This window comes from Mus caroli, chromosome 15 (assembly GCF_900094665.2).
Source record: "Mus caroli chromosome 15, CAROLI_EIJ_v1.1, whole genome shotgun sequence".
Taxonomy (NCBI): Eukaryota; Metazoa; Chordata; class Mammalia; order Rodentia; family Muridae; genus Mus; species Mus caroli.
In genome coordinates this window covers 28,733,374-28,754,173 of record NC_034584.1, presented here as the reverse complement: position 1 = coordinate 28,754,173, position 20,800 = coordinate 28,733,374, and the positions used below count along the sequence as shown (strand labels likewise).

General features: G+C 39.2%; 1 pseudogene; it reads left to right on the top strand.

Moving 5' to 3' along the window:
• Nucleotides 1-968: 968 nt before the first annotated feature.
• The window catches only part of LOC110310796, a 39,120-nt pseudogene continuing 19,288 nt past the window's right edge, over nt 969-20,800 (top strand).

Below are 20,800 nucleotides of genomic sequence, written 5' to 3'. Positions count from 1 at the left end.
TCTGATCAAAGTTCAAACTTTTTTGTTTTTTGTTTTTTGTTTTTTTTTTCTGAGACAGGGTTTCTCTGTATAGCCCTGGCTGTCCTGGAACTCACTTCGTAGACCAGGCTGGCCTCGAACTCAGAAATCCGCCTGCCTCTGCCTCCCAAGTGCTGGGATTAAAGGCGTGCGCCACTGTGCCTGGCTAAGGTTCAAATTTTTAATGGTGGACACACTTTATAAAGGAGGTGGGAGGCCCATTCCAGCCAATTCATCCTTGGATCCTGGAACCAGCTGCAGGTGATGACTTGCGGAATAGGGTGTAGTCTCAGGAATAGCTCCGGGGCCTCTCAGCAAGTAGCAGTATCTAGAAGAGGAACAGTGACTGTGGCTTAACAATAGAGTGATCTAGGGAGGAAGGCTCCACCCTAGATAATCTCCTTAGTGGCAGCAAGGTCAAGTTTGGCTCAGCCTGCTTCAGGCTTGTGGGAGGCTACAGTAAGTACTCACGAATAAGTGGATATTAGGAAAAAAAATCCAACAGAATATCCAAGATAAAGTCCACAGAACTCAAAAATTTCAACAAGATGAAGTCCCACTTGGGAGCAAGAAGAAAGCATTCACAAGTGGGGAGAGAGTAAGTGACCTGGGAGGGAATGTGGACAGGGCAGGTAGTGGGTGTGGGGGAGAAGAGGGGATCCTGATCTGCTATTGGTGAGGGAAAAGGACTGAAGCCCCGAGGGCCAGCAGAAAGAATGGAAACAGACAACCTTGGGAAATAGGAGGTTGGAGGGACCTTCCAGAATGCACCAGAAACCTGGGAGTTGAGAGATCTTAGGACACCTTAGATGAAATGCCTAACTGTAGGGAGAGGGAACTTATAGAACCCACTTCCATCAGGAAAACAGGACATCAAGTGAGTGATGGGGTTGCCATCCCACAGTCACATCTCTGATCCATAATTCTTCTTGTCTGAAAGAATTACAAGGATGGAAATGGAGAGGATCCTGATAAAAATATGGTCGAGCCACAGGCACAAAGTAGAACCCATCTCAAGGTGAGGTCCGAAATCCCGCCACTATTACTGAGGATATGGAGCACTCACAAAAAGGAACCTATCATGACTGCCCCCAAAAGACCCAACAAGCAGCTGAAAGAGTCAGATGCAGGAATTTGCACCCAACTAATGGACAGAAGTTGCTGACCCCTGTTACTGAATTAGGGAAGGCTGAAAGAAGCTGAGAAGGGTGATCCTGTAGGAAGACCAGCAGTCTCAATTAATCTGGAACCCCCAAGATCTCTCAAACACTGGACCACCAAACAGACAGCATAAATCAGCTGATATGAGGTCCCCAACACACATACCGTAGAGGACTTCCAGGTCTGTGTTCATTCAGTATGCATCTAATCCTCAAGAGACTAGAGGCCCCATAGAGTTTAAAGGTCATTTGGGATGGGAGTAGAGACATCCACGTGGAGACAGAGGGGTGGTGAGGAAGTATAGGATGTGGAACAGTTGGACAGTAAATTGGGAGGGGGATAAAATATGGAGTGTAAAAAAATAAATTAATTAAAAATAAGTCAACTAACAAAAAAGCCCAGGGCCAGATGGTTTTAGCACAGAATTCTACTATACTTTCAAAGAAAAGCTAATGCTAACACTCCTCAAATTATTCCATAAAGTTGAAACAGAAAGAACACTGGCAAATTCCTTTTATAAGGCCACAGTTACTCTGATACACAAACCACAGAAACATTTAACAAAGAAAGAGTATTACACATCAATTTCCCTCATGAACATTGATCCAAAAATACTCGATTAAATACTCACAATCCAAATCCAAGAACACATCACGAATGTTATCCACCTTGATCAAGTGGTCTTCATCCCAGAGATGCAGGGATTGCTCAATACAGAAAAATATGTCAATTAATCCATCATATAAGCAAACTGAAAGAAAAAACCTCCCACATGATTATGTAATTAGATACTGAAAAAATCCTTTGACAAAATCCAATATGCCTACATGATAAAAGTCAGAAGGACATTCAAGAGACAAAGCTAAACACAATAAAGGCTGTTTATAGTAAGCCTATAGCCGACGTCAAATTAAAAGGAATCTCAAAGCAATTTCACTAAACTTTGAAACAAGACAAGGCTGCTGTTATAGTTTATATATGCTTGGCCCAGGGAATGGTGCTATTAGAAGGTGTGGCTCTGTTAGTGTATGTGTGGCCTTGTTGGAGTAGGTGTGTAACTGTGGGTGTGGGCTTTAAGACCCTTATCCTAGCTGCCTGGAAGCCAGTATTCTGCTAGCACCCTTCAGATGTATATGTAGAACTCTCAGCTTCTCCTGAACCATGCCTGCCTAGATGCTGCCATGTTCCTGACTTGAGTGTAATGGACTAAATCTCTGAACCTGTAAGCTAGCCCCAGTTAAATGTTGTCCTTTATAAGGCTTGCCTCAGTCATTGTGTTTGTTCACAGCAGTAAAACCCTAAGATAGCTGCCCACTTGGTGCATATATATTCAATATAGAACTTGAGTTCTATATAGAGCAATATGACAATTAAAGTTGACCAAGGGCAGACAATTTGAGAAGGAAGAAATCAAATTATAATTATTCACAGGTGATAATGATAGTATGCATAAGCAACTCCCAAAAATTCTACCAGGGAACTGCTACAACTGAGAAACATATTCATCAAAGTGGCTTGACACAAGATTAATACAAACAAACAAACAAGCAAACAAACCCCAAAAACAAAAACCAAAAAACCCGAAAGTCAGTAACCTTCCTGATACAAATCACAAATCAGGGAAACAACACCCTTTACAACTCTAAACAACCATGCAAATGATCTGTATGATAACAACTTCAAGTCTCTGAAGAAAGAAACTGAAGATGTCAGAAGATGGAAAGATCTGCCATGCTCATGGATTATTAGGGTTAACATAGTTACATGTCCATCTTACCAAAAGCAATTTATAAACTCATCACAACCCTCATCAAAATTCTAATACAACTCTTTACAGAACTCAAAAGAACCATACTGCATTTGGAAAAAAACAACTCAGGATAGTTAAAACAATCCTCTACAATAAAAGAGCTTCTGGAGGTATCACCATATTTGATTTCAAGCTATACTACAGACCTATAGTAATAAATACCTCATAGTATTGGTATATTAATACCATGTTGATCAATGGAATCGAATTGAAGAGACAGACCTAAGTCTATATGCCTATGGGCACCTGATTTTTGATAAGGAAATCAGAAATAGACAATGTAAATAAGAAAACATTTTCAACACATGGTGCTGGTATAACTGGATGGCAGCATGTAGAAAAATGCAAATAAATACATACCTATCACCCTGCACAAAATTCCAAGTGGATCAAAGACCTCGATATAAAACCAGATAGAGAACCTGATAGAAGAAAGAGGGGAATATCTACAAATGCATAGGCATAGGAGACAGCATCTTGAATTGAAAACTAGTAGCACAAGCACTAAGATAAGCAATTAATAAATAGGACCTCACGAAACTGGATAGCTTCTGCAAGGCAAAGGATGCCATCTAAAGGTCAAAGCAGCAGCCTATAGAATGGAAAAATATTTTTACCAAGTGCACATCTAATAGAGGCTTAATATCTAAAATATATGAAGAGTTCAATAAAGTAAACATCAATGAGCCAAATAATTCAATTTAAAAATGGAGTATAGATCCAAGCAGAGAATTGTCAACATAGAAATATCAAAATCTGAGAAACATTTAGAGAAATGTTCAACATCCTTAGAAATCAGGGAAATGTAAATCAAAATGACTCTGAGATTCTATTTAACACCTGTTACAAGAGTATGATCAAAACCACAATTGACAGCTAGTGCTGGAGAGGATGTGGAGCAAGAGGAACATTCCTCCATTGCTGAGTGCAAATTTTTACAGCCACATTGGAAGCCAATTTGGCAGTTTCTCAGAAAATTATGAATAGATCTACTTATATACCCAGTTATATCACTCCCTGGCATGCACCCAAAGGATGCTTCACTTTGCCACAAGGAGACTTGCTCAACTATGTTCATAGAAGTTTTATTCATGGTATCTAGAAACTGGAAACAACCTATATGTTCCTCAACTGTAGAATGGATAAAGAAAATGCGGTATATTTGTACAACTTTTGAAAAAATTTGATGTGTTACTTAGCTGTTAAAAAATAACATTATGAAATTCACTAATGTATGGAACTAGAAAAAAATCATCCAGAGCGTGGTATCCTAGGAAAAGGAAATAGAACAGATTTTGCAGATGGAATGGGGATGGATGAGTTTGGGAACAGGAGGAAGTGGGGGTGAAGGGAGATAGTATGGGGAGAGATGACTCTAATTGAGGGGCATTTCACAGGTGAGGTAGAAACTTAGTGCAATGGAAAGTCCCAGGAATTTATGAGTGTGACCCTAAGAAAAACTTGTAGTAATGGGGGATATGATGCCTGAAGCAGCCATCTTCTGTAACCAGGCAAGACTTCCAGTAGATTAAGTGTGACACCAACCTAGTCCTAAAACCTTTGACCTACAATTTGTTGTGACTTTAAGATGGTCTGGGGTAAATGTGGTGCAGAACTTGTGAGAGTGCCCAACAAATGACTGGTCCAACCTGAGACCCATATCATGTAAGGGAAGCCACTTTTGATACTGCCAGGAGGGGCAGGAACCAGAGGCTAGATAATCCAGAAACCTAGGATAGAACCAAACACTACTGGCAATAAAATAAAATAAAATAAAATAAAATAAAATAAAATAAATAAAATAAAAAAGTTAATTGAAATGATTCCTAATGATAACTTTGGTATTTGTAGATCATAGACTAGCATAATAATCAACAGAAATGTTTAACTCAACAACTGAATGGAGAAAATTCACGGCTAAACTTTCAGTGAAGGTCAGGGAATCCTGTGGAAGAGGGGGAGGGAGGATTAGAGGAGACAGAGGGGTCAAGGACACCACAGAATCAATTAACCAGAGCTCACAGGGACTCAACAGAGGCTGAAGTGATGGTCAGGGAGACTGAATGAGTCTGTAGAGGGAGGTCCTGAGGTTAAAATCTCATTTTCCTATTGGATCTTGATTTGTCAATAAAGAAGGACAGGGGCCAATTGCTGGGAAGAAGATGTCGATGGGACTTCTGAGTCCCAGGAGGAAAAGGCAGATGCAAGGAAGGAGAGGGGGCTTTACTGTTTATCTGATCCCGATTTAACTTAGGTACCTGGTATCTGTCTAGAAAATTGTCCATTTCATTCAGATTTTCCATTTTTTGTTGAGTATAGGCTTTTTGTAGTAGGATCTGATTTTTTAAAGGATTTTCTCAGTTTCTGTTGTTATGTCTCACTTTTCATTTCTGATTTTATTGATTTTGATACTGTCTCTGTGCCCTCTGGTTAGTTTGGCTAAGGGTTTATCGATCTTGCTGATTTTCTGCTTTGGTTAATTCTTTGTATAGTTCTTTTTGTTTCTACTTGGTTGATTTCAGCTCTGAGTTTGATTATTTTCTGCCTTCTACTCCTCTTGGGTCTATTTGATTCTTCTTCTTCTTTTTTTTTTTTTTCCAAGAGCTTTAAGTTGTGTTGTCCAACTGCTAGGGTATGCTCTTTTCAGTTTCTTTTTTAAGGTACTCAGAGCTATGAGTCATTCTCTGAGTACTGCTCTCATTGTTTCCCATAAGGTTGGGTATGTTGTGGCTTAATTGCATTAAACTCTAAAAGTCTTTAATTTCTTCCTTCCTTGCACTTTCTATTATTTTTGTTATTATTTTAGACCAGCCTTAGTCCATGGTTATCTGACCATATGCATGGGATTATTTCAACCTTCTTGTATCTGTTGAGGCCTGTTTTGTGATCAATTATATGGTCAGTTTTGGAGAAGGTACTGTGAGGTTCTGACAAGAAGGTATATTCTTTGTTTTAGGATAAAATGTTCTATAGATATCTGTTAAATCCATTTGTTCCATAGCTTCTGTTAGTTTCTCTGTGTCTGTCTTAGTCAGGATTTATATTCCTGCACAAACATCATGGCCAAGAAGCAAGGTAGGGAGGAAAGGGTTTATTCAGCTTACATTTTCCACATTGCTGTTAATCACCAAAGGATGTCAGGACTGGAACTCAAGCAGGTCAGAAAGCAGGAGCTGATGCAGAGGCCATGGAGGGATGTTCTTTACTGACTTGCTTTCCCTGGCTTGCTCAGCCTGTTCTCTTATAGAACCAAGACTACCAGCCCAGAAATGGTACCACCCACAAGGGGACCTCCCCAATTGATCACTAATTGACAAAATGCCTTACAGCTGGATCTCATGGAAGCATTTCCCCAACTGAAGATCGTTTCTCTGTGATAACTCTAGCCTGTGTCAAGTTGACACAAAACTAGCTGGTACAGTGTCTCTGTTTAGTTTTGTTTCCATGATCTGTCCATTGATGAGAGTGGAGTGTTGAGGTCTCCCACTATTATTGTGTGAGTTGCAATGTGTGCTTTAAGATTTAGCAAAGTTTCTTTAATGAATGTGGGTACCCTTGCATTTGGAACATAGATGTTCAGAATTGAGAGTTCATCTTCGTAGATTTTACCTTGGAGTATGAAGTGTCCCTCCTTTCTTTTTTGATAACTTTAGGCTGAAATTAGATTTTCTTTGATATTAGCATGGCTACTCCAGCTTGTTTCTTAGGATCATTTGCTTGGAAAGTTGTTTTCCAGCCTTTTACTCTTTGTAACTGAGGTGGGTTTCCTGTCCTGTTTACATATCCAGTCTGTTAGTCTATTTCTTTTTATTGCAGAATTGTGTCCATTGATATTAAGAGATATTAGGGAAAGATGATTGTTGCTTCCTGTTATTTTTGTTGTTAGAGGTGGAATTATGATTATGTGACTATCTTCTTTTTGATTTGTTAAAAGAAAATTAATTTCATGCTGTGTCTAGGGTGTAGTTTTCTTCCTTGTGTTGGAGTTTTCTATTTATCATCCTTTGAAGGGCTGGATTTGTGGAAAGATATTGTGTAAATTTGGTTTTGTTATGTAATACCTTGGTTTCCCCATCTATGGAAATTGAGAGTTTTGCTGGGTATAGCAGCCTAGCCTGGCCTTTGTTGTTTGTTTGTTTGTTTGTTTGTTTGTTTGTTTTAGGGTCTTATGACATCTGCCCAGTATCTTCTGGCTTTCATAGTCTCTTGTAAGAAGTCTGGTGTAATTCTGATAGGTCTACCTTTATATGTTACTTGACTTTTTTCTATTACTGCTTTTAATATTATTTCTTTGTTTAGTGCATTTGGTGTTTTATTATGTGACAGGAGGAATTTCTGTTCTTGTCAATCTATTTGGGATTTAGTAGGCTTCTTGTATGTTTATGGGCATCTATTTCTTTAGGTTAGGGAAGTTTTCTTCTATAATTTTGTTGAAGATATTTACTAGCCCTTTAATTTGGGGATCTTCACTCTCTTCTATTCCTATTATACTTATGTTAGGTCTTCTCATTGTTTCCTGGATTTCCTGGATGTTTTGGGTTAGGAGATTTCTGCATTTTATTTTTTTTTTCGACTGTTGTGTCAATGTTTTCTATGGTATCTTCTGCACCTGGGATTCTTCTATTTATTGTTTTCTGTTGGTGACACTTGCATCTATGAACCCTGATCTCTTTCCTAGGGTGTCTCTCTTTGTGATTTCTTTATTGTTTCTACTTGCACTTTTAGATTCTATATGGGTTGGTTCAATTCTTTCACCTGCTTGTTTTTTTTTTTTTCCTGTAATTCTATATGGGATTTTTGTTTGTTTGCTTGTTTGTTTTCTCCTTAAGGGCTTCTAGCAATTTATCTGTGTTCTCCTCTATTTTTTTTTAAAGAGAGTTATTTATGTCCTTCTTAAAGTCCTCTATCAGCATCATGAGGTGTGATTTTAAATCCAAATCTTGCTTTTCTGGTGTATTGGGCTATCCAGAACTTGTTGTTTTGGGAGAACAGGGTTCTGATGATTCCATGTAGCCTTGGTTTTTGTTGGTAAGTTTCTTGTGCTTGCATTTCACCATCTGGTTATCTCTGGTGTTAGTTGGTCTTGCTGTCTCTGGCTTGACTTTGTCCCTTCTATGAGCCTGTAAGCCTGTGTCAGCACTCGCCAGAGACAGCTCTTTCCTGGCAGGATCCATGCACAGAAGACTGTAGAACAATCCCAGTTCCTGGGTACAAATAAAGACAGATGGAAGGACTTTGTCCCAGCTGCTCTACTGCTCCTTTGCCGTGTGTGTTCTTGGCTGGACCCACTTTAGACAGTCAGTGGAGAGAAAATGGCGATCTCACCTCTGAGCACGGGAGTCAGAGCACTCCCTGTAGACCAGATCTCTCCTCACAGGACTGCACAGAGGCTATCTTACACCACATAAATGGAGTCATACAGCATTTGTATTTTCTGTTACTGGCTTATTTCACTTAGTACAGTTTCTTGAGAGTCATCAAAAGACACCATGTTACAGAATACTCATCCTTTAAAGATAAACTGATGTTATTATATGGATATATCACATTTTATCCTAATCGATCTGTCTATTCATTAATGAAGATTGGAATACTTCTTCCTTTTAGGCTATTGTGATTCTTCTGTTACTCAAATCTGCTTTCGACTGTGTCTAGTGCAATTTTCATTTTAGCTATTATAATTTTCAGACCGAGAAATTCTCTTAAAACTTTCTATCTTATGGGTATTTTTTAATTTTTAGATTTTTTTAATGCATCCTCAGAATATATCCCCATTGGTAAGTGGTACATGAGATTATGCTGATTTATTGTTATTTTCTTTATCCATATCTTTGTTTCGTTTTGTCAGCACCTTCAAAAGAGCTAATTTTTGTCTAGGAGAGCTACCTTCAGGTCTTCTTTGGGTCCCCTTTCTCCGTTGAATGGGTCACTCTTTCCTGTTTCTTTGTTTGGTTTTTTATTTTGTTGTTGTTGTTGTTGAAAACAGGTTAATTTAATTTAATACTTAAGTCTAATAATGGAAATCAGATTCTCCTTCCTAGATGTCTTAATCACTGTTTTTTTTTTTTTTCAATGAAGAACTACATAGGTAAAGTAACTCCAATGTAGGAAAGCATTTCATTGAGTGTTACTTACGGTTTCAGGGACTTAGGCCATGGTTATCACGGCAGGGAGGATAGAGACAGGCAAGCATAGTGCTGGAGCAATAGCTAAGAGCTACATCCTGATCCATAGGCTGGAGGTGGGGCTACTAGGAGGGGCATGAGCTTTTGAAACCTCAAAGCCCACACCCAGCGACACACTTCCTCCAAAAAGGCCATACCTACCAATTTTTCTCAAGTAGTGCCACTTTCTGGTGATTAATCATTCAAATATATGAACCTTCAAATCACCACACATGATACTTTCTCTGTCTCTGATTTTTTTTTCTTGTCTCTTATTGTTTATCTCTGTGCTAAGATTTAGTCTGAATTATAAGCACAGTGTCTTCTCAGGTTTTCCTTAGTCTGTTCCTTATCCATTATCACTTTTAAAACAAGCTCTTCTTGTTTCAATATACTAATTTTCTTTTCATTAAATGATTTTCACCTTTTATTGAAAACAGATTTTTCATTTAGTATATCCTAATTACGTTTTCCCTCCCTCTACTCCTCCCCATCTCCCTTTCTATCTTTATCCACTCTTTCTGTCACTCATTAGAAAGCTAAATAGACTTCTATGGGATAATAATATAATATAATATAATATAATATAATATAATATAATATAATATAATATAATCACAAAACAAAAACTAAGACATCAGAATTGGACAAAACAAACAGAAAGAAAGCCGCTCTAGAGAAGCAACAAGAGACAGAGATCCACTCATTAGCACATAATGAGTGCTAATGAGGAATCCCATAAAAACACCAAATGGATGCTACAATATATAACAGAGGACCAGGTTTCACCCCATGCTAGCCCTTTGAATGCTGCCTCAGGCTCTGAGTTTACCTGAGCTTTGATTGTGTTGATTATTTTTTTCTGAATGCATTAAAGTACTATATTAAAGTACTATGCTTTTAAATGGAAATCATTATTATTACTATCATTATTATTAATAATAATTTTTTATTAGATGTTTTCTTCATTTACATTCCAAATGCTATCCCCTTTCCTGGTTTCCTCTCCAAAAGTCCCCTATCCTCTCTACCCTCCCCTTGCTCCCCAACCCACCTACTACCACTTCCTGGCCCTGGCATGCCCCTATACTTGGGCATAGAATCTTCTCAAGACCAAGGGCCTCTCCTCCCATCGATGGCTGACTAGGCCATCCTCTGCTACATATGCAGCTAGAGACACGAGTCCCACCATGTGTTTTCTTTGATTGGTGGTTTAGTCCCAGGGAACTCTGGGGGTACTGGTTAGTTCATATTGTTGTTCCTCCTATAGGGCTGCAGACCCCTTCAGCTCCTTTGGTACTTTTCCTAGCTCTTTCATTGAGGTCCCTATGTTCCATCTAATAGATGACTGTGAGCATCCACTTTTGTATTTGCCAGGCACTGGCATAGCCTCACAGGAGACAGCTATATCAGGGTTTGGTGGTTGCTTATGGATCCTTGGGTGGGCAGTCTCTGGATGGTCCTTCTTTCAGCCTCAGCTCTGAACTTCGTCTCTGTAACCCCTTCCATGGGTATTTTGTTCCCCCTTCTAAGAAAGAACAAAGTATCCACACTTTGGTCTTCTTTCTTCTTGAGTTTCATGAGTTTTGCAAATTGTATCTTGGGTATTCTAAGTTTCTAGGCTAATATTCCCTTATCAGTGAGGACATATTATGTGAGTTCCTTTGTGATTGGGTTACCTCACTCAGGATGATATCCTCCAGATCCATTCATTTGTCTAAGAATTTCATGAATTCATTGTTTTTAATAGCTAAGTAGTAGTCCATTGTGTAAATGTACCACATTTTCTGTATCTATTCCTGTGCTGAGGGACATCTGAGTTCTTCCCAGCTTCTGGCTATTATAAATAATGCTGCTAGGAACATAGTGGAGCCTGTGTTCTTATTACCAGTTGGAACATCTTCTGGGTATATGCCCAGGAGAGGTATTGCTGGATCTTCCAGTAGTACTATGTCCAATTTTCCAAGGAACCACCAAACTGGTTTCCAGAGTGGTTGTACAAGCTTGCAATCCCACCAGCAATGGAGGAGTGTTCCTCTTTCTCTACATACTTGCCAGCATTTTTGATCTGAGCCATTCTGACTGGTGTGAGGTGGAATCTCAGGGTTGTTTTGATTTGCATTTCCCTGATTATTAAGGATGTTGAACCTTTTTTTCAGGTGCTTCTCGGCCATTCAGTATTCCTCAGTTGAGACTTCTTTGTTCTGAACCACATTTGTAAAATAGGGTTATTTGGTTTTCTGGAATCCCATTTCTTGAGTTCTTTATATATTTTGGATTTTAGTCCCCTATTGGATTTATGATTGGTAAAGATGTTTTACCAATCTCTTGGTGGCCTTTTTGTCTTATTGACAGTGTCCTTTGCCTTACAGAAGCTTTGCGATTTTATGAGGTCCATTTGTTGATTCTTGATCTTATAGCACATGCCATTGCTGTTCTGGTTAGGAATTCCCCCCCTGTGCCCATATCTTTGAGGCTATTCCCCACTTTCCTTTATAAGTTTCAGTGTGTCTGGTTTTATGTGGAGTTCCTTGTTCCACTTAGACTTGAGCTTTGTACAAGCAGATAAGAATGGATCAATGTGCATTCTTCTACATGATAACCACCAGTTAAGCCAACACTTTTTGTTGAAAATGCTGTCTTTTTTCCACTGGATGTTTTTAGCTCCTTTGTCACAGATCAAGTGACCATAGGTTTGTGGATTCATTTCTGGGTCTCCAATTCTATTCCATTGATCTACCTGTCTGTCACTGTACCAGTACCATGCAGTTTTTATTATAATTGCTCTCTAGTACAGCTTGAGGTGAGGGATGGTGATTCCACCAGAGGTTCTTTTATTGTTGAGAATAGTTTTTGCTATCCTATGTTTTTTGTTATTCCAGATGAATTTGAAAATTGCCCTTTCTAACTCAGTAAAGAATTGATTTGGAATTTTGATGAGGATTGCATTGAATCTGTAGATTGCTTTTGGCAAGATAGTTATTTTTAGTGTTGTCTTTAAAAGGCTTTGTCTTCTTGGTGTATTCCATCACCCCTTACTCTTATACCATTTTATTCTCCTCTTTTGAGGGGGAGGGACTTGATGGAGACATTCCTTTTAGGGCTGAGTGTTCCAAAGTCTCATTCTCTTCTCTATATAATGTCTGGCTATGGGTTTGTATATTGGCTCCTGCCTGTAGTAGAAGGAATCTTCTCTAATGATGGTTAAGCAGGAACTGATCTATGAGTATAGCAGAAGGTCATTAGGACTTATTTTATTGCTATGGTCTTTTAGACCAGTAATATTTGGTTTTCCCTTAGGTTCCTGGGCTATCTAGTCTCTGGTTCTTGGTCACTCAAGTAGTGTCCAGTACAGATTCAATTTTGTGGAGTGGACCTTAAGTCAAACCAAATTGTTTGGTACTGTAAATGAAATTATAAATTGTAGCTAGCACATATAAAAGACACACAGTCCAAGTATTTTATTTACAAGCTGTAAGCCTAGACTGGTCAAATTTTGGAGCTATTCTTACTTACATCCCAGCCATGTATCCCTTGTTACTTGCTATTTCTCCTGGCCATGTGCTCAGGGCCCATCTCCTCTCATTGCAGGTCTTCCTCTTGGTCTTCCTCCCTTGGTCTCCTTTCTTTTTTCCCCATCTCTACTTGCAACCCCCAGCCAGGTAATTGAAACCTGCCTACCTCTGTCTACTGCCCAATCACAGGCTTTTATTGATCAGTTAACTTTGGGAGCAGGGTTATATAACATTCTCGTGTGTGTGTGTGTGTGTGTGTGTGTGTGTGTGTGTGTGTGTGAAGATCTCTTTGTTAGGAGTCAACCAGATCTGAGGGATCAGCATTTGAATATGTAGTAGCTCCAGACCAACCCAAACAGGTTACTCCCACAAGATTTTCTATTGATGGATGGTGTGGGGAAGGGTGCTGCATCAAGTGGAGAAAGGGAAGTGAAAGGGGGATGAAGGAGGGAATATGGGAAACAATAGTTAAAATTAAGGGCTATTTGTGGGGTCATATGGAAGCCTAATATGGTAGAAACTTCTTAAAACACACACACACACACACACACACACACACACACACACACACACACACACATATATATATATATATGAAGCGAATCTAAATGAAATCACCAAATAATTGTGGAGCAGAGTCCCAATTGCCCAATTGCCAAATGAAGTTTCCAGTCCTGGGATTGGGTTACATCTAATTGATTGGTTCCATAGGAACTCCCAAACAACCCACTCTTTTGCTACAATTATAAGTTGCTTTCAACAAAGAGTTGGCAAGGCCCCATTGTTGAAGATAACACTTCCACCACTCATTCCACCATGTTAAATGTGGAGAAATTGAGCTGGTGCCTACATAGACCCTTTACCTCTATGTTTGAAAGTCATTGGTACACTGCCAACCTAGCCACAAACCCTCTATAATGGTGTACTGCCTGCAAGATATCCTAATATTTAATTTCTCTCCCCTAAAGGGTTCTCTGGCCCTTTAAATTTCCTGGAAGTCACTGCAACAAGTGGAGGATAGGCTTACAACAAAAGAAGGTTGGAAAATGGCAATGTGTTTGTTTCTATGTTTTTAATGAGAAACAGTAATCATTGATCAATGTTTGGTAATATATGAAAGATTTTAGTCTGTCTTGAATCCTGAAAGCTATGAGCCGGTTGTTACAAGTACCAAATAGCACTCCTATCAGGGGGTTAAACATGGAGACAAATATTGGTTACTATGATAAGAGCTTGTCTCAGGGATTCTGTTGATGTGACAAAAGATCATGACTAAAAACAACTTGGAGAGGAAAGAGTTTATTTGTCTGATATATCCTGAACTGTCATCCCTTGAGTCATTCAGGAGCCTTGAGGCAGAAGGTGGTATTCATGTAGTACTGCTATTGGCATGCTCTCTATGGTTTGATCTTGATGTTTTCTTACAAAACCCAGGTGCACCAGCCTAGTATCTCCAACCACAATGGACTGTGTCCTCCTGCATCAGTCACTAATTAAGAGAGTGCCTAACAGGCTTTCTTGCTTATAGTCTGACCTTATGGAGGCATATATTTTGTTTTTCAATTGAAGTTCCCTTTTCCCAGATAACTTGTATCTATCTGTCAAAAAAATAAAAATAAAGTAAAATAAAATAGCTAGGACCGAGCTTAAATGAATTAAAACAACCACAACATACACAAAGCTTCCTGTGGAAATTTCAAGACTTTGACCAACGTTTCATAAAATAGTTATGCACCATGTAACTAGTTTTTTTTTGTTTTTTTTTTTTTTAAGATTTGTTTGTTTTATGTATATGAGTACACTGTGGCTGTCTTTAGAAACACCAGAAGGGGGCATCAGATCCCATTCATTATAGATGGTTGTGGATCACCATGTGATTGCTGGGAATTGAACTCAGGAGCTCTGGAAGAGCAGCCTCTTGGTGATCCCAGAGGATATCAGGATATGGTTTTATAGGGAATGGCAAGCAAGCTAGGGGGGTTAAGCCAACAGGTGGTGCTTTGAAGCAAAACCATGAACAATTACATATGATGTGAAGGTACATCTAAAACAATCAGACTAATCTTTGATTGACTGTTGCTAGGAAGTAGTTAGGGAGTGCCTCTGGTGTATGGTCCAAGGACAAGCCATGGGATCTTTCTTGGTACTTTGGTGGATCTTCCTAGTGGCTACCTCCAGTTCCCCCATCCCCCAGTGCTACACACATCAGTTTAATTTCCCAACCTTCTGTACTTCTTCCAACTCCTCCCACACCTGATCCTGCCCCACTTTCTCTCACCTCTTCTCTCCTTTCCAGTTCCCTTGCTCATTTTACCTCCTGTGATTATTTTCTTCCCCCTTCTGAGTAGGGCTAAAGCATTTCCACACTTTGGTCTTTCTTCTTCTTGGGTTTCATATATATGATCTCTGAGTTGTATTGTGGGTATTCTGAGCCTTTTTTTGGGGGGGGGCTAATATCTAATAGAAGGAAATCTTGAACATATTGGCACCGGGAAAAGTTTCCTGAACAAAACACCAATGGCTTGTGCTCTAAGATCAACAGTTGACAAATGGAACCTGTTAAAATTAAAAAGCTTCTGTAAGGCAAAGGACCCTGTCAATAGAACAAAATGGCAACCAACAGATTGGGAAAAGATCTTTACCAATTCTACATCTGATAGAGGACTAATATCCAAAATATACAAAGAATTCAACAAGTTAGAATCCACAGAACCAAATAACCCTACTAAAAATGGGATATAGAGCTAAACAAAGAATTATCAACTGAGGAATATCGAATGGCCGAGAAGCACCTAAAGAAGTATTCAATATTCTTAGTCATTAGGGAAATGTAAATCAAAACAACCTTGAGATTCCACCTCACACTAGTCAGAAACTCAGGTGACAGTAGATGGTGGCAAGGATGTAGAGAAGGACTCCTTCATTGCTGGTAGGATTGCAAGCTGGTACAACCACTCTAGAAATCAGTCTGGCAGTTCCTTAGAAATTTGGACATGGTACAATCTGAGGACCCAGTTATACCACTCTAGGGCATCTACCCAAAAGGTGCTCCAACATATAACAAGGACACATGCTCCACTATGTTCATAGCAGCCTTATTTATAATAGCAAGAAGCTAGAGAGAACCCAGATATCCCTCAACAGAGAAGTAGAAAAAATGTTGTACATTTACACAATGGAGTACTACTTAGCTATTAAAAACAATGACTTCATGAAATTCACAGCCAAAGGGATGGAACTATAAAATACCATCCTGAGTGAGGTAACCCAGTCACAAAAGAAAACACATGGTATGTACACACTGATAAGTGGATATTAGACATCCACAGCTTTATCTCTATCTCATCTTTATCTCTATCACTCAGGAAACTGACACTGTCATACATTGCCTCACCTTAGCAGGTTTCTGTAACCTTGTGCAGCCTCCATGACCATTTCACTCTTATACTTTTCACACCTATAAAACCAGCACCATGAAGACAATTACAATTGTGCTGCCAGCTCTTTGATCAGAGCTATTTGCTGTTTCCCTACCAAAGCTGGGAAAAATGCCATTTCCAGCAGAGTACCATGAAGGCTGTGTATTTTTGTTTCTATGTGGGTAGAAAGTCTAATTGAATTTTTATTGGAAAAAGAGTTATCACCTCAAACAGCAAAAAATGAAGGATTAATGAGGAAACATTGTGTATTCATAGACAGATATAACTTCCAAAATATGTGTCACAGGAAGAATGTCAATTGTGCCCACTCCCCCACAGCACTAAAATATCAAGTGCTTTCCCATTTAATCTAATACTTCTGTGTTTCCACTAAAAAGAAATACAATAAAAGCACAGAAAAGTTTGTTTTGCAAAAGAAAATCCCAAAAGTCAAATAAGAGAGGAAATATAGAAATTGTTAAGTTACGTAGAACACTTTATATTATAATGGAATATATCTTCTCTTTTTATTAGATATTTTCTTTATTTACATGTCAAATGTTATCCCTGTTTCTAGTTTCCCATCTGAAAATCCTTTATCCACTTCTCCCTCTCCCTGCTCCCCAAGCCACCCACTCCCATTCCTGGTCTTGGCATTCCCCTATACTGGGGCATAGATCCTTCAGAGGACCTAGCACCTCTCCTCCCATTGATGACCGACTAGGCCATCCTCTGCTACATATACAGCTAGAGGTACAAGTTCCACCATGTGTTTTCTTTTATTGGTGGTTTAGTTACAAGGAGCTCTGAGGGTACTGGTTAGTTCATATTGATGTTCCTCCTATGGGACTTCAAACCCCTTCATCTCTTGAGTACTTTCTCTAGCTCCTTCATTGGGGACCTTGTGCTCTGTTCAATGGATAATTGTGAGCATCCACTTCTGTATTTGCCAGGCACTGGCAGAGCTATATCAGGTTTCTGTCAGCAAGCTCTTGTTGGCATCTGCCATAGTGTCTCTGGGTTTGGTGGTCATTTATGGGATGGATCCCCAAGTGGGGCAGTCTCTGGCTGGTCGTTCCTTCAGTCTCTTCCCTGAACTTTGTCTCTGTAACTCCTTCCCATGAGTATTTTGTTCCCCTTTCTAAGAAGGATTCTGAGCTTCTGGGCTAATATTCACTTATCAGTGAGTGCATATCATATGTGTTCTTTTGTGATTGGGTTATCTCTCTTAGGATGATATCTTACAAAACAGTAACTTCTGGTCTGGTTATAATTACTTAAATACCAAACAGATTTCTAGTTTTCTGTAAAAATGTCTGGGAGTTACTTATATTTAAATGGAATAAAGCTGTTACTACTTTTCTACAGCAGCAACTGCATACAGACTAGGCCACAGCAAGCACAGTTTAGAACTGTAGTTTCCCCCTAGATTCACTATGAAAAGAATGTAAGCAGTTGGTTTCATAAACATGAGTAGGGTTTTCTACTAGAGGAAATACACATAGAATAAAGAATCGAGATAAAAAGGTTTATTTAAATTTATATTTTACATTTATTTGTTGTTGTGAAGAACATCATGACCAAAGCATCTTATCAAAAGAAACACTGGATTGGAGGCTTGATTACAGTTTTAGAGGATGAGTCCTTGACCACCATAGCCAGAAGGCATGGTACTGGAGAAATGGCTGAGAGCATATATATTATCCACAAACAAGAGAGAGAGAGAGAGAGAAAGAGAGAGAGAGAGAGAGAGAGAGAGAGAGAGAGAGAGAGAGAGAGGAATGAAAGTGGACTGGAACAGGGACACACAGAGACACAGAGATACACGGAGACGGAGAGAGACATAGAGACAAAGAATTCAGGACAGAGAGACAGAGAAAGGCAGAGAGACAGAGACATACAGAGGAAGACAGAGATAGAGATAAAGGGAAAGAGACTGAGCCTGCTGTTTACTTTTGAAACCTCAAAGTTGAGCCCCAGAGACACTAGTCCTTCAACAAGGCCACACCTCCTAATCCTTCCCCCGAACAATTCCACCATCTAGGAAACAAGGATTCAAGAATATGTGCCTATGGGGGCCCTTCTAATTTAAACCATCACATTTACTATGTGTGTGTACGCATACATGCGTGCATGTGTGCCATGGTATGTGTCTGGAACAACTTGGAGGAATCAGTTCTTTCCTTCTACTATGTGAATTCTGGGGATTGAACTCAGATAAGTGGGCTTGCTGGGGACTGCCTTTAGCTGCCACACCATCCTTTCTGCCTGTGAAAGATTTCCTGAAGTAATGAAGGATAGCATACTCAAAGCATTCAATTTTTGGCATCCTCTACTGTATCAAATTCTTCTCCTGCACTTTCTGATGTCTGATATTTTCTCTAAGCAACTGCATTTATTGTATCAAGTTTTGCAATGAACTCAACAAAAGCTATTTCAGGCAGAATGCAGGCAGGTAAGTCATGGGTCGTAAAATAGAAAAAAAAGTTTAGAACCATTCTCAGGTGTTAATATGTGTATATTTTATCTCTTTATAGATTATATCAAATGCCTCTTGATAAAGCTCCTTAGGAATTATCTATCATTTATTTTGATCATCATCACAAGTAACTTGAGTTAGGTACTGAAAACGATCTCCACTTTCATGTAGAAGACCTTACTCTCTGAGTCAGTTACACTGGTTAGTTAGTCTGAATTTCTATTGGCATTATGATCTTTAGTAACCCCACCATAATGGCCCATTAATCTCTGCTTATGGCATTTCAAAGCTGTTTTGCAACTACAAACTCTTCTGCATTTCTTCCACCAACCAGTTCCAGAGGCCTGTTTTATCTTATTTTACTTTTTTTTAATTATCCCATAGAAATCTGTTTGATTTCTAATGAGAGACAGAAAGGGGATGGGTCCAGATGGGAGGTGAGGTGAAGATGAACTAGGAGAAGTAGAGAGAGGAGAAACTGATCAGTATATAATATATGAGAAAAAAATCTATTTTTTTTAAAGAGAAAAGGGGAAATAGAAAGGCAAGAAAAAGAAAAAAAAGTGGTGGTGGTGGTGGTGGGGGGGGGGATGTGAGAAACACTGGCCATGCCAGGTTAGTATAGCTAGAGCAGAGATAACAATGAAGATAATGATAGCTGATAAGTAAAGGAAGGGGCCAGAAAGGAGAAGCTTCCCAGCATGGTAAGGAATGGCACTGTCCTCTGAGAGCAATGGAAAACTCCAAAGGATTTAAAGTAGAGGAGTTTCAAGATCAGGTCTAAGTTAACATGCTCACCTAGGATGCTGTAGAGAATAGACTTCAGGGTTGGAGACCAGAAACAAGAAGTTCATTCAGCAAGAAGCATGGTTCATGAGTAGATATCAGGAAGCTGATATCTGAAATACTGGGGAGTTATTAGTGACTGTGGTTGAAGAATGAAGAGGAAGAGAGGCCATAGTTATCTGCAAAGGAATGACTGGTGCTCCCTTTGAGTGGCAAGAGACTATTTCCACTTCTAACTTGTGGCAAAAATCTGTACTCATTTTGTAAAGTTTTTTTTCTTGCTTCACTCTCAGTCTTAACATCATACAATATGCTATATTCTCTCTCTCTCTCTCTCTCTCTCTCTCTCTCTCTATATATATATATATATATATATATATATATATATGAATGAAGTGACATGATCTCAAGATATTCTCAAGATTCTCTTTAGAATTTGTGATTTTTGTCCACAGATAGATGATAGTTAAGACCTGTATATGAGGGTTTCTTAGAAGATGGGCTGAAATCAATGAAAGATGTGTCAGTAGCCCTTGGATTCCTGCAACTTGGAGGCAGGGCATCTACATCCAGTTTTCACCTTGTGTGATTTTGGGAGTCATGTGAGCTCCTTCAACAAATATCTTTAAATATCAACACTAGAAATTACAATGGTCCACATATGAATTATTTATACTTCCACAAGTTATAGTTCTTTTATAAAGTAAGGATTACCATCTATTAAAATATACCTTCATTGAATCAGATCACATGTATGCTTCATAAACAATCACATGAATAACTGGACATGTCGGAACCCTGTGAGGCTGTGCTACTTGGTGAATGGAGCATAAGTGTAGCAAACAAGACAGATGAGTGCTTATGTCTTGATATTCTATAGCTGAGCTGTTGGCAAGTGAGGTGGAATGTCTGCAATGGTTGCCTAAGGTCTCTCTTCCTGATAGTGTCTCTTGTACACGTGTGGAATAAAGCTTTTGTGTCTATGTGGGAGCAGCACTTAGAGACCACACTGAGTAGAAGATGGCAAACATAATCAGGCAAGCTTGCTCATGCCCCCATTCTTCCATCTTTCTCACTTACTCATTTGTTTACTCTTATACTATTTGAGCCTGATGAAACAATCTACCATGTTGTGAGCTTCCCCACGTAAGGTCCATTTGTCTAGAAACTAGTAATGGTCTTTAACTGTGGACTTTCAGACCAATAACCTAGAAAGAACTGAGTCCTGATAATAACCATATTTACTGGCTAGTTTTGTGTGAACTTGACACAGCTGGTGTTATCACAGAGAAAGGAGCTTCAGTTGAAGAAATGCCTCCATGAGATACAACTGCAAGGCATTTTCTCAATTAGTGATCAGGGGGGAAAGCCCATCTTTGGGCTGGTAGTCTTGGTTCTATAAGAGCGCAGGCTGAGCAAGCCAGGGGAAGCAAGCCAGTAAAGAACAT